Source organism: Cyanistes caeruleus, chromosome 1 (assembly GCF_971803275.1).
Source record: "Cyanistes caeruleus chromosome 1, bCyaCae1.hap1.1, whole genome shotgun sequence".
Classification (NCBI taxonomy): domain Eukaryota; kingdom Metazoa; phylum Chordata; class Aves; order Passeriformes; family Paridae; genus Cyanistes; species Cyanistes caeruleus.
The window spans coordinates 36,051,352-36,064,341 of NC_141701.1; the positions used below are offsets into that span (position 1 = coordinate 36,051,352).

At 35.7% G+C, this 12,990-nt stretch overlaps 1 long non-coding RNA gene across 2 annotated transcripts in view; it reads right to left on the reverse strand.

The window, feature by feature from the left end:
- Window positions 1-2,143: 2,143 nt before the first annotated feature.
- LOC147655427 (uncharacterized) overlaps window positions 2,144-12,990 on the reverse strand; it is a 127,237-nt gene continuing 116,390 nt past the window's right edge. For both annotated transcript variants that reach the window (XR_015286191.1, XR_015286190.1), the window contains one exon: window positions 2,144-3,277. This is a non-coding gene — a long non-coding RNA (uncharacterized LOC147655427). The remainder of the gene's footprint in view (window positions 3,278-12,990) is intronic.

A 12,990-nucleotide genomic window follows, 5' to 3' on the forward strand; every position in this document is an offset into this window, starting at 1 on the left:
TGCTTTAAAGACGTTGCATTAGTTTATGTATCTACTTCAGAGTTAGAGTTGTTGGAATGATGCAAGAAATACACTTGCAATTCAGTCAAAAATGACTGACCATAGATTCACTGCTACTCTTACCACCATAACAGAAAATATTTCCAAATATTTGTTGCCCAATATAGATAGTATTCAAAACACGGCCTATGATTCTGTAATATTGTCCAAGTTTGTACCTGGAATGCGTTGCTTATTATTCACTGTTCATTTGTTAGTCATAACTCATCATCTTTTGTTAAAGTTTCAGTCAGCTAATCAAGAAGCAGAAAATATACTGCATGACCAACAACACCCCACTAATAATGATTAATCAAAATGAGCAGTTCCTGAAGAGCAGAGTGACTAAATATGATTCATCTAAACCAGTTATCAAAAACATAAAATACTTATATATTGACACCCAGCAGGAGGGGTTTGTGAATGAGTCATGAACCAAAAGCCAATTTAATTTGGATTTCCTAAGAGCAGTAGTAAATGAGTGTTTTTACACAAAATACTAAATTTAAGTGTCATAATTCTCTTCCTTTAAGTATTACTTCTGCATGCCTTAACATAATGAACTGAGCAATCTACAGCTGGCTGTAGTATTGCCACTGTCTTTTGTGGAATAAGGATTAGCGCCTCTATGTGTTTTATTAAAACCACATGCTAGTTAATGCTTCCTTGCCTTGTTTTCTCTGTAAGAAGCTGTAACTTCTTGTTTCCATGGTCTCATCTTGGGTCTCACTCACCATTTGGCATTTTATTATATTATTTTAGCAGAAACTCCATTTTGCTGATTGAATGATGACATTTCTGGGGCTGAGAATGTGATCCCATATCATAGTTCTAGTTACACATTTAAATTGACCATTTTTGTATGAATTCAAACTAAAGAATAATTTTTCCATCCTTTAACTATATTTCAGCACTCTATGCATCATCATTTTGAAAGACTTGTATTAAGATATGCAGTATAGAATCCATTAGTATGTTGAATGGATTATCTTCTCCAAATCAGGCTTCAGTAAGTCATGGCCAAATTATATACTGCATCTGAAAAGAAAGTGGTTGCATTTAAAGATGTTCTGAAAAGACTGAGCAAAATATAAAGATACAGGATTTACACCTTGGAGCTCTCCAAGACCTTACCATCATCTCTGAATTAAGTGATTTGTGTAGCCCCAGTTTGCATTAGATGCAATGCCATTAAATAAAAATGGCATTGAAAGATATGGTTTCAGCTGGTTGCATTTAATTATTTTCATGAGAAAGCTGATCATGATGCATTGTGCAGTTTCTTTTCTAGAATAGCTACACTGAGATGTTCTGAGATTCCTCTTCCGACTGATAAATCCAGAGATGACATTTTTCAGGAGTCAGGAGGTCTAGTTAACTCAGAATTGTTGGAGTAAGAAAAGCCAAGAGCTTTCAACATTGCCTTAACAGATATTGCCATCATTTACCCAGAAAGAGAATTCTTATTTTTCAGACACATCTGGACATATTTAGGTATGAGAGACCATAAACATAATAAAATTTAGGGCCAGAGGAGGGAACACCTGCTATTATCATTGCAAGATGTCTACTAACATCCTGATGAAAACCTTTTGCTTTACATGTGAATATGCGAACACCCAATAATTTATGAAACATATTTTTCAGCTTTTTTGAACATCAAAGAACAAACTAAGAGCAGATTTTTTTTTTTCAGCTATAAACCACACATGCTGCTTGCTACATTGCATTTTAAATGTAATGGTTTAAGTGTTTTTAAGGAAAAAACAAGGACAGTAACACTAAGTGAAGGCTTGAAAATGATAAACAATTCACCTGTTACCTAAATCTGAAGGAGAAAAACATCCTCGGCATGGATATACACTTGTCAGACCCAGTGAGAGTAATTGGTCTAATGAATAGCTCTTTTCCATAGGACTGGAAAAGATGTTGGTTCTGCAGTGTAATTCTCCTCCCTTTCCCCCCTCTCTGAGCTCTACTGCCATCATACAAAGCTATTTGTTGGAGAAATTGCCAATTTTTCCCATTAAAGGAAACTGCTTATCGTTCTAGCTTTCCTAATTTCATATAGCAGACGATACCATGCATTTAAGAGAGCTCAGAGTGACCTTTCATGCATGATTTTGATGCTTTTTATTGAGAAACGCTTCATACACATACATCTTTTAAAGCAGAACAAATGTTCATATATATACAAGAAAAAACTCTTAGAAGCTACAACGTGTTGATGGTTTTCATTCTTTAATTCCTATGGCAATAGGTTTTGAAGCTTATCTACAAATGTCCTACTTCTGATATTTTGCATCTTTTGTTTTGCTAAGTGTTTTCACCCATGTTTTCACATGAAAATAGTGTAACAAGACTGGAAAAAACCCGTGAAATAGGATGAATTTTTTAACATAATATTAACAGCTTCTGCTACTTAATTGTTTAACAATGGAGAGGTGCATACAAAGAGCAAGAGAGGAAATGAAAGTACACCGTTAATGATGAGAAAATCCATGACCATTGGCTTTCAGAGGAAATAAGTACCTAATCTTCATACATGGGAACACTTGCTCATTATATGCTAAAACATAAATTGTAAGGATGTATAAAAACTCTCTTTCAATTGTCTAGCCTCATATTTATGCTCCAAGCAAAATTTGAAATGCTATGACTACATATGGCCTAACTATGCCTGAAGGGATAAACTCAGATGTTTCCAATAAGAATTTTCCCGATAAATAGCAGTACAATCTGGTGATTTCAGAGCTTTTTCTGGCTAACTCCAAATAAAAGAGAAACTCCTTTTAATCCAAAGAAATTATATCATTTGCACACCATGTCACTGCAATCAGGCCACGGAAGTCTGCAAAGTCCTATTAAATATAAATAGGTCTATCTTATCCTTAGCGCCATTCTTGCGATATTTATTTCTCTGTGCTTTCTACCCACAAGTGAAGAGATCTCAGCTGCTGAAGAGATTCTTGTTGCTGTTGCAATGGGTTTGTTCTTCCTCTGTTGAACCTGTATGAGAGTAGCAATACTGGAGTTTTCTCTTCTGAAGCATGGGTAGCTGTACATCCAGAGCAGCAGAAGGATGCCATAGGTGATTGTCTTCTTTGCTGAATAAACTGAGAATATTTGTTTGTGCCAGATATGCCACATAGTATGACAGTGCCCTCAGTAGCTGGGAATGTTCCAAAAGGCCAAGGAAATCTCCTGCTTGTCCCTTTCTGCACTTTTCCATGTTTCCCTAAAATGAAAAGTAAGGAAAATGACTCTGATTGCATGCGAGTTTTAAGGCTCTTAGCAAGAGGACACATGCAAATGAACTGCAAAAGCATGCCTGGAGTATGACAGTCTTTTCTCCATAAAAACATGAACAGCTTCCTTCACAAGTGAAGAAATCCCCCGTTTGTGCAGTAAAGGAAGACTGGCTTGAGGTCTGCTGTCAGTTCTAAAGCATACATTAAAGATTTTTCACTGTGGCATCTAACTGTGATCTCCACAGAGATTTGCAGAAACTTGCATTGGTGAGACTGAGCAGAATTCACCCCTGTGAATCTGCAGAAGTGTTAATAAAACAGCATGTAACAAGGAATATGTTTTTGTGTTAAGATTTCCAAACATTGGTAATAAGCAATAAGCCATCATCTATGGCTCAGAATTGGAGACAGATTCTTTTCCATTTGAATGTGACTTGTGACTTTATCCATTTGGAAGTGACTTTCCTGACAATACATACACACACATATATAAAAAACTTCCAGTGATGCTACCCCAGTGCAAGCTTTGTATCTAGGATAGAAATAAGTTCACAAAAATGAATCTAGAAACATATATGAATAGAATTCGTATGGATATTGACAGCAGTAGCAAAACTGTGTTTTGTCAGGCTAGAAATTAGGACCTATATATATATATATACACATATGGAACTTTTGCAATTACATTATAAAATATTTTTGATGCCATTAAAGATAACATGACGACTGTAGGACTGTAGCTATCCTGGTAATGTTAACATCTACTCACTAGCTGGATTTTTAATTAATTTATTTGAAACAATGTTTTCTAACACTGATCAATTTTATTTTTTTTTTAATTTTGTAGGAAAGCACATTGATATTGAGCATACTACCCAGACAGATTGATTTTTCAGAAGAACCAATGAGAGCCCATTTCACAGTCTTGAAGAATATGAGCAATTTGAATATCAGTGGGAATTGATTGCAGGGAATTCTGGCATCCTGGTATAAGAGTCATCTGAGGATTTACTGTATTATATAGGACAGCTGGAAACAGCAGTGTATATATAATTTCTGTTGTACATTGAGCTCATAGGATAGCTGCAGCTAAATGCAGGTAAACAAAGTTTATCTATTTCTGGTTTAGATCATTTGGAGTTCACTTATCAATCACTATTAAGCCTGTGAAACTAAACCTGTGGATTTATCCACTTAAGTGCTGTACAAGTGAATTTATCCAGTATAATGATGTTGAGGACTGGGGCTTTCACAATGTGTGACATTTGCACATCTAACATGCTGGGTGGTATATGGATCATTGAAAGTCAAGGTCAGAAATGGAGTGTCAAAAACAAAGCAAAACAAACAAGGTATCTGTGCCCGCTCTCATTAACTGAGCATCGATATTTATTTTTCCTGGTCCTTCATATAATGAAAGAGTTCATATATAGAGATGTGTATTTATAGTAATTTAATCCCAAATCTCTGTTTGTCATTCCCAGATGAAAATCTCTGGAGGTATTTTACCCCTCTTTTTTCACTTTGGGTGTAAAATATGGATTTTTAACCATAAACAGAACTTTCTGACACACTTGTCAATGATAGACCAGATGTCTTAATACACAGAGGTTTTAGAACTTAATTCAAATATATTTTCCATTTGGAAGTTGTGTTGGCTAAGTACACCTGCTTCCTTAAAAATTATCTGTTAGTTTGTAGTTTTCAATAGCTTAATCATCATTTGATTTTCTGAGTTTGTATTGCAGGCAGTTCACCCACTCTTCGTCTAAACTTGAGTGTTTCCTGTTTACACATCAGAAAATACAGAAAGATGATAATATTTATAAAACAAAGAAAAAATGAAAGCTGTGTTCAAACACATTATTTATATAATTATCCTATAATTAAAGTAATTACAGTTTGTGATGAAAAATAGTCTTTATTTTTTTGAAACATTTGCAGGTTTCTTGAAGGGTGTTTACTGATCATCATAGCAAAGTGACATAAAAAATACTCAGAGATGTTCTCATTTCTGCAAAACATTTAAACTGCATAAGACATGCTCTCCATGAAACAACTATGCATCTTTACACTCCATTAATTGACAGGCCTGTATGAAAGCGAGTTAGACTGATATTCAAAGACTTTTCTAAGCTTTTATAATCTTGACTACAGCCACAGCTACTCTGTGTATGAATTTTCTGAATAAGAGTGGATTTCTGACAAATAATATTGCAAGTAGTAAAAAATGGTGTAAATGAAGGATTTCTCGCCTTATGATATTTCTGAACTTCTAGACTCAATTTGCTTTTCTTTATAGCACCTGGAAAGCTGGAAGCGTACAAAGTGGAAGTTTTGTGTTCATGAAAGTGCCTGAACCGAGGATCAGTAGTTTTGAAAAAGACCCACTGACCGTTCAACAATACTGATCTGAGCCTCACAACACGAGGCTGTTATTTAGGAAGCCATCCCAAAGAGCATTCCTAGCATTCATTGTTAGAAGTCCACCACAGGCGTTAGAATGAGGGGAAAACAGGAGCAGAGACCATCTCAGGGTACTTGCAGCACCGAGGTGTGCCTGCTCTGCACAGTGTTAGTCAGCTGGCAGCACATGGCCCCTTCCCCACAACACACGCCCTACACAGACCTTTTGGACTGCTGGGGGATGGTGACTGGGGGTCCTACTGCTGTATGAATGAGGATGGGGTTTTCCTATGAAGCTGTCCTGGGTTTGTAACCCTGGATTGATTTTTTTTTTCACCTCACAAGCCATGTTTCACTCTTCACAGAGCTACACAACAAAAATCGTTATGGTCACATTTATCATAGGAGCAACTCACATACTTCAAATAACATATACATGGGACATATTCAGTAAGAAATACTAGTCAGCTACTACATTTTCTTGATTACATTCATGTAAATATCAATATGTGCACGATCAATATCTGCCAGGACTGTGGAAAATTAGGAAAACTATAACTCTCATAGCATGACATTTTTTTTATTGTACAACTAAAGGAAAGTGTATATTGACTTTATCTCCAGAGAAAAACATCTGTTTATTATTTGATATGAGCCATATCAAAGACAAGATGGATTTTTCTACAATTATAATAGGCAAAGTAGAACTTGTTTGAGAATTTTTTTCTTCTTTAAATACAATCTTCAGCAAAACTCAATCTTCTATTTTTTCCCATCCAGCCTCATGAGCAGGGACTAAACACAGTGAGTACATTCTGGTGTTAAAATAAAGTTTATAAAAAAAATTCATCCATCCAACAACCTCCAACAACCCACTCTCATTTTAAGACTTTTATGTGTTTTCACAGGTTCCTTCCTGCTATCATCACAATCACCATACATGAGCACTTTCCTTGCAGGATGGAGAATCTCAGCTAAGCACAATTTTAGGGAACATGAGAAAATGTCTGTTTCTCAGAGGGACATCTTAAAGCTCTTAAAAAAAAACAAAGCAAAACAAAGGAAGTCTTCCATCTATCTAAACAGTACAATATTTACTTGAATACATTTCTTTGGAGACCTATGAGTTCTAAACCTTGTTTTGGCCATTTGGTCATGGCCCACAGGCAACTCCTGCTGCATCCTCCAGTCTGCAAAAAGAGACCACTATCTGTAAACAGGCAGTGGTTCCCCACCCATCAGTCTGCATAGACAAACATTTTGCTTTTAAGTTATGATGCCAGTCTTGTTAGATTTAATACCCCAGAACAAATTACTCAGCAATTCATGCTTGCCCAGGTAACCAGATCCACGTTAGTCAAGTGTAGTTGTTTTTATGAAAACTCTCAGGTATCAAGATCTCTGCATTTTTTTGGAGCAGCTTTCTGAGACTACCTGCTTAGGAATAAATTAAATAAAATAAGAGGTCTGGCTCAGCTGATTTTCTCAAAAAGTATTGAGAGAAGTTAAGAGACTTGATCATACAGTGCTGAAAAGATCCTGGAGCTTAGATAGGGCTTAGATAGGGCTGAGTTCTTGAAAGACTCAGTGTACCTGCCCTACTAGTCAACTGTTCATAACACATAGAAAAAAAAAATCCATTACCAAATAATTTTCAACTATTTCTCAATAGTTTCTCATAGCGAGAAAGACTTCAGGGATTTTTGTGCTCAATACTTCTACAAATGAGAAGACTAACTTTGCTAAGCTTGTCTCCTCTTAAAAGTGCAGCCACCTTGTGCAGTCAGTTAAATTTATAACTAACCCTGCTCTTTAAATGTTTCCTCAGAAATTAAAATATATCTTCCTGTCAAGACTGGCTTAACAAAAAAATCCATAAAATAAGTCAAAAAGTATTCTTCCAGCATTTCACAAGCACATTTTTGCCACCCTATTGGCACCTAATAGCACCTAAAAAAAATAATTCTTGTATTCTTAAGGGTCACAGATTATTTTGGGGGCAGAATATACATATATATGTATATAGTCTATCTTTCTTATTCCTTTGAAGAGTTATTTTTATTATTAAAATAATTGTAACCAGAGGAGCTGAGACTGGCAGTTGTGTCAGACTAGCAATTTACACCTTCAGCAGAGGATTTGGAAAAACTACACTGTTTTGACATGTTTCTTTCACTTTACCTTTTTTATTTGACTTCATGGATCCTCTCCTTTGTTTTGATTTTGATGTTCTGGAAGAGGTTTAAGATGCTCTTTCTTAAAATACTGATTTTGTTATTGTCACTAGAAGACACCAGAAAACGCAGAAAGTCTGGTTACAGTCAGGGATCACTCTTGCACTTTTCTTGAGTTCACTATATAGCTGGGATCTGATTTCTGTGTGCCCTTCAGAAAGAGAGGACCTACCTTTGGAGGGCAACTGTAAGTCAACAATTTACGAGTCAAAGCCCTTTGAAAGAATGTTTTCTCTAGATATGACGTAACAGGTCTGGAGTCAGAACAGGTACCAATACACAAAAAGCACTGCCATTTGTTTTGCTCTAATTGTCACTCAGATGGTGAAATATTTTTAATTTCAACTCTTCCTTAAACTAATCTTACAGCACATTAGCATCTTAAGTGCATTTAGAATATGGTTAAAGAGAGAGATGTTCTGAGGGACATTAAATCCTAGCTGAAACTTCTAGAGCAGCTAAGTCCTTTGGACAGGCAGAGAGAATTTTCAGACTAAAGAAGATTTAGGAAGAAGTTACAGCTGGAGTTTCTGCTGGTTTGGGTCTTGTCTTGGTTAATAAAGTAGGAGTCACTTTCTGTTATAACAGCTCCTTATTAAGCTAATCTGCCATCTGCATAATAAAACACCTGTCAACAATAATTGAGCCTGCTTTTCGTTCAGTTTTCAGTGGTGTCTCCATGTTACTCCATGCTCCCAAACTTCCCAACTCACACTGCTGTGGTGTGTCCTAAATCACAGCAGGCACTGCACAGCTCCCAAAAGCAGTGTTTGCCAGGGTCATTGCAGAACAGCAGTGTCCAGAGAACGAGAATTACTCTCTCATACCAGTGAAAATCTTGTCAATAATATATTATTGCACACTGAAGACCAGAATATTATAATCTAAGTTTAAAAAAGTAATTTTTAGGTCCCTGCAAAGTCTTTTAAATGGTACATGAAAGAAACCACATTTTAAATAGTGGTTCAAATTATATCTCCTCTAGTATTATGCTGTGGAATTTGGGTGGATGATTCGTTTCTTCATTTTGCAGTCAAATAATTATTCAAAGACCTTGGTTCTTCTTCAGAAAACACTCTTTTTAAATCATTATAGTCCTTTAACTGAAGTTCAGAGGAGTTACTTGTGATCACCATAAATTTGTGCCCAAAGAGGCAGAGTTCAGCCTGAGACTTTGAGGTACTGATATCAAGGGGAACTCTGACAAGATATACAGTAATTGTAGGATGTCTAACCATGAAATTGTCTCTGGTTATTTGGCTGAGACCTCAGAACTGAGCAGGACTGATCAGAAAACTTATATAGTGTTTGAACCCATTTTCCCCAATTATTTTTCTTTTTTCCAGCTCAGCCTTTGTAAGAGTTTAAATAAACTTATTTTAAGTTGAGATTTATAAGAAAATATCCAATCATTTTTAACTTCCCCAAAATCTCTGGTTTTTGTTGTTGTTGTTGTTGTTTCCTTCTAGGTAAACATCAGCAATGTCTGCAATCATATGTAATTCCAAAGCCAGACAAATGGCTCAAAATTATTGAATATATTCTTTTTTCATTGTAATTAGAGGCATAAGTTCAATGGATTACTCTAAGCTTGCATCCTGCTTTCTCTTTTCTCATGTGTTCACCAGTACCTCAAACCCTGGACGAAACTGAAGTCATAAGAAGCTAAGCTACCAGCAAATATTCTCAAAGAACTGAGTGAAAACATGGAGAAAATTTTCACAGCAATCATCTTACTTCCTAAGATACGCCAGCAGAATACAACTCTTTAACTTTAGTGGGTTTTTTGTTTTGTTTTGTTTTGTTTGTTTGTTTTTTTTTTACTTAGGGAAATTTAGTCTAGTCAGGATGAGCTAATGGTATGAGCACCAGGAGCTCTCAAGTGGTGTTGACACTGATTTGCTGAATCATTTGGGGAATATTTTCCATGTGTCAGCACAATCATTTCACTGATGGAAATTGTGACCTAATGTTTACCAACTTGAAAAATGGAGGGTTGTGACAACCACAGTGATCTAACCAGAAGTATTTCGCTGCCAGAAGCAATATGGTTGCAAGTTTTATGCATGATATTATCATTATACTTTCTTCTTACTGTTCAGGAATAGGTTTTACTTCACAGTTCCTAGAAAAAGTGTTTTCTGAAGTATGAGCAAAACAGTTCTTACAAGAGTTACCTTTACAGTAAATGTACATGGTGTACATGAATTTTTTTTTCAGCTATCTAATCTGAAAAAAATCCATATTCTATTAAAACCAAATTAAATTAGAACAAACAAATTGCATTTTACTCAAAAGAAGCAATTATAAATAAGCATAACTATGCAAATACTTTAAAGAAGGATGCTGTGCTCTGCAAAAAAATGTTGAGCAATTTCTGAATGTGTGAACTAAACTGATTTCAACTTTAAGAGCTGTAATCTTGGTCAGGTTCAGGGAATTTTTTTGGTCTCACTTGAAAGTTTATGTCCTTCATTAGGAGTTATGAAGGAAACCTGCCCAGATATATTTCAAGGTATAACTGTCACTCATTTATTTTATTGTGTGTTCCCAATACATCTTTGCCATACATCATTTAAAAAAAAAAAATACACTGGATTTTTTTCCCTCTAAAATATGAATTATCCAATAGCAACTGTTTCATAGAATCAATAGAAGGGTCTGGTTTGGGAGAGACCTTAAAGATCATCTAGTTCCAACCCTCCTGCATTAGGCAGCGACACCTTCCACTAGACCAGCTTGCTCAGAGCCCCATCCAGTCTGGCCTTGTACACCCCCAGGGATGGGACATCCACAGCTTCTCTGCACAACCTGTTTCACTGCCTCACCATCAGCAAAGTAAAACATTTCTTTCTGATACCTGATCTAAACCTACTTTCTTTCAGTTTAAACCCATTCCTCCTTGTCCTGTCACTAAATGCTTTTGTAAAAATTTCTCTGCATTTTTCTTGTAAACTCCCTTCAGGCATTGGAAAGTCTCTGTCAGGTCACACTGAAGCCTTCTCTTCTCCAGGCTGAACAATCCCAGTTCTCTCAACCAGTCTTCATAGGAGGGGTATTTCATCCCTCTAGTCACCTTTGTGGCCTCCTCTGGTCTCCTTCCAACAAGCTGATGTCCTTCCTGTGCTGGAAACTCAGTGTTTGATTTCATCAAGTTCTTATTGTGATGTGGTGTTGTTTTAAAGAAATAAGAGTCAACATTCCATTCAAAGGGAATATCAAGAATTAGAGAAAGAGAAAATGTTTAAGGATGACACTGAAGACATACATGCTAATAGTTAATTTCCTCAGCCAATTTTCTGTAGCATCTGCAGGAGTCACACAGAATTTAATACAGAATAAAAATACCTATGGTAAGCAAGCAGATTAGTAGAGTGCATCAGGTCTGTCATGACAAGAAATATTTTAAGGGTTTCTTAAAACCCTTCTGTTCCTTTCTACACATTTAGTCATGCTCCCCCATCCCACCTATTTGAATGGGACTACTTGTATTCTTGGAGAAAAGCATGTAGGTAAGCACATCCTGAGTTTCTTTTCCCAGGGAAATTAGAAATTGCTCAAGTTCCTACGTCAGTGTCCCACTTTCTTTGAAGATGCTTATGGTGGTGAGTGGAGGTGTCTTGTTTTCTTATGGGAGAGGAATAAGAGTAGAAAACAGGAAAGGATTAGGAAACAGCAGCAGATATCTGAAAGATGAATTCAGTAATTTTGGGTTTAACCACCAAACATAGGTCATTTAGCCAATTGAGAAGAGTCTGTATTTACTAGATGTCATCTCTGGACAAATACAGATACTGAAAATCTCAAGGCTGGGTCTCTCAGTGTGACAAACAGGAGGTGCAGAAAAATCCCATTAGCTCCTAACAAGATTTGCACCCTTGTATCTCATGCACCACTTTGAAAATTCACTCTCAGTCATCAGGAAGTAAGGTAATATTCCAGCATTCAAAACTGCGTCATTCGGATACAGACAAGAAACCTAATTGGGTATCATGTACAAAGACTCAGAAGCATAAAGAATTGGTTATAGTTAAATCTTTTATTTAAAGCTTGGGTTTTTCCACTGGATCTTTCAACATATAAGTCTTTAATAAAAAAAAAAATAAATTACTGGATCTTTAGTTATTTATAACTCAGTTTTACATAGTTATTTTATAAATAATCATGAGTTATTTATAACTCAGTTAGAAGGAAATTGTTTCCAATCTCAAAAAAACAAAGACATCTAAAGATAAAAGAATTAAAAAAAAATTTTACTCATAAAATGGGAAGAGTCCAGTTACATAAAAAACCCCAAACCAAGAAAAATACATATATGCATGCACAAACTTTTCATTTACCCATCATGTTCCAAGAGTGTGTTATGCTCATGACAGCCCAGATATATATCCTTATTTTGAATCTTTACAATTTAATTCACATAATCAGATTTTTATTGTGATGGAAATTCTTTGGCATTCTCTTAGAGTATTTTGGAATAGTTCTTATTTTCTATCTCACATGAAGAAATGAAACTGGAACACACCAAGCAGATACAAGAGGGGTATGACAGGTGGAGACCATCATGATACCACACTCAATTCATGAATTCATACCAGGGATTCACTCAAGTCAAAATAATTTGTGCCAGATCTTCTACTAGCATAAACATCTACCTCAAGGATTTTAGTCAAGAAAAATGTAAGTGGACAGCCAGGAGTACTAGCTTAGCTCTTCATTAACTGTATGAAATGAGCTAAATATCTTGACTAAGAAACTTTGAAAGAAAATGGTATCCAGAAGATTCCTTAGAGTACTCTCTGTTTCCAGTGGCAAGCTCTCTACCCCAGTTATAAAAAAAATGTCACATAGTTGGTAACTACTCAAGGGTTGGTAATCTACTCAAGAAGTAGATTTTAATCATGAAAAGATGTGTTACAATTTCTAATCATAATCCTTCATATGACTGAATATGAAGAATTTATCGATATATATTTTAGAGAGATGAAATAATGTTTTATAGTAAATGTTATCATTTCAGATAAGATCATGTCCTGGGTTGCAGTATATTCTATCACCAT